This window comes from Octopus sinensis, linkage group LG2 (assembly GCF_006345805.1).
Source record: "Octopus sinensis linkage group LG2, ASM634580v1, whole genome shotgun sequence".
NCBI lineage: Eukaryota > Metazoa > Mollusca > Cephalopoda > Octopoda > Octopodidae > Octopus > Octopus sinensis.
In genome coordinates, this window is record NC_042998.1 from 147,057,203 (window position 1) to 147,059,746 (window position 2,544).

The 2,544-nt window shown below is 35.8% G+C and overlaps 1 non-coding gene across 1 annotated transcript; it reads right to left on the reverse strand.

Moving 5' to 3' along the window:
- Positions 1–2,472: 2,472 nt before the first annotated feature.
- Positions 2,473–2,544, reverse strand: Trnae-uuc. The gene has a single exon. It is a non-coding gene; the product is annotated as a tRNA-Glu (tRNA).

The window sequence follows — 2,544 nt, forward strand, 5'->3', positions numbered from 1 at the left end:
GCTGGTCCGGCAGTGGAACTGAACCCGGAACAATGTGACTGAGAAGCAAGCTTCTTACCACATACGTGTATGTATATATATGTATGGTATGTATGTATGCATGTATGTGCATTCTGTTAAACATCTAATAAAGTCCATTATTATATAAGTGTGATAACATCCAAATTCAAACTTACCGCATAACCACCATGCAGTATAAGAGAATGGCACGCTACTTCATTGGCACACAGTACTTCATTGTCTAAATTTATGTGGGATCTCAAGGAAAGAATATCAATTATTCAATTTTGTAATTGATTATAGGTAGTTCTTTCCATAAAAGAGGCAGACGATAGTTAAAATTCTCCGTAGAAGCAACAGAAGTTCTCAAATGTAGATCTAATTTTATTACTGAGCGTAATAATTAATCATTGATCCGGTACTCCCACTTCTTTGTACGCAAGAAAACTTTCTTAAACTTACCCATTGAAATTTCCACGTAGCTAATTTAAATGACATATTCAATTCAAATAGTACTGCTTTCTTCATTCTCTCAAATCCCATACGAATAATTCTTTCTGGTGTAACCAACCATTCATTCCCCCTTTTTTAACTAATGCATGAGATTTAATTTTAATGTAATGTTTATTTATATTAATTAAAGATGACCTAATATTCTAGACTTGAGTACTGAGTTAGGGTATGAAGTTTTCGGTACATTTATTCTATTCCATTCCCATTTCTTCCGAATTTTATCTCTTCATTAATATTTCCTTGTTTCTTTTTTTCTTCAATACTAGTATTCCTCCTTTTGCTGACACCTTTGAAATTTTCAATTTATCTCTTAAATTCCTTTCACACCACTAATATAAATGTAAACAATAAATTTGACAACCTCTTGATCTACTACAGCCGGTAGTACTAGCTATTTAGATCTACATCAAATGAAAGAAACTGCTATGTCTCTTATCTTCATTATCTATCAACTGAAATATGTCCACGATGCAGTAAAAACCTGCTGTTTAATTTATTTCCCTGATATTCTGAACTCTACTATCTCTCACTGTATTTATCGGAAATAACTCGAAATATACTTCAGTATTACTAATAAAATGTGGTTTGAAGAGATAGTAGTCGCGCCTTAACCGATCGTTGTATGGATTTAAATAATTTCTTATAAGTATAAACCAACATGTAAATTGATGAAATGCTTCCACTAATTATTTATTGAGACGATCATAACCGACCAATGAAAATATGCTATAACATCGCCTTCATTCCTACATTTGCTCTTACCCCCTCTCTCTCTCCATTTATGTGGATATGTGTGTTGAAGCGTATATATATATATGTATATATATATATAATATATATATATATATATATATATATATATATATATAATATATATATATATATATATATATATATATTTATGTATACATACATGTATGTTTGTGTATATATATGCGCGTCTATGTGTTTGTATGTATGTATGTATGTATGTATGTATGTATGTATGTATGTACTCGCTTTTATCCTTCGAAACGTAAAGTAGATGAAACCATAGCGACTGAAGAAGGGGTTTTTCTTTGTGTTAATTGTCCTGTACTCTATTTTTTTTTGTTGTTTTTAAAAAAATGTCCAGTTCTTTTGGTTTGTGTCTATGTTTTCGTTTCTCATTGTGTTCGACGTCCCTTTGGTGTCCTGTACTCATATATGCGTGTATATGTACATGTAGAGGTAGGTACGTACATATGTGTTTATATATATATATGCATATGTTTTATTTCATTTATTAATATATATATATATATATATATATATATAGTTAATCCAAACAAGAAAACACAAAAAAACACAACAACGCGAGGACGTGGAAAAAATATAGTATTATTGGACGCTGGGACAAGAACGCAAAACATTCAAATAGACGACACAAAAAACGGACGGGTCATTCGAAGCCTCTAATCTTCAGTCAAGAACCGGATCATCCTCGCAATTTCGGCTGATTAATCTTGAGATCGCTCCGATCCAGCCAGCCCCAAGGAAAAACTAAGCTACGAGCATTAGATTTCTTGGAAAAAGGATCGAATATATACGAAACAAGGACAGAAAAACGGACGATGTCACACGAATGGTGGTGACCCCCTTCGGTCAGACACTGACCATGGGTTTGCACCTAGAGAGTTACCCTCTGAGGTACAAGTCTGGGCAAGGTTGTTTTATGGAAGACCAGCAGTCGCCCATGTATACCGGCCTCCCCACTCCATGTCACCGATGTTGTCCAAGGGAAAGGCAAGGGCCGATACAGCTTGGCACCTGTGACGTCGCAACTCATTTCTACAGCTGAGTGAACTGGAGCAACGTGAAATAAAGTGTCTTGCTCAAGAACACAACACGCAGCCCGGTCCGGGATTCGAGCCCACAACCTCACGATCGTAAGCTCGATGCTCTAACCACTGAGCCACGCGCCTTCACTGGAGAAAGACGTTCCCATGCCGGGAATCGAACCCGGGCCGCCTGGGTGAAAGCCAGGAATCCTAACCACTAGACCACATGGGA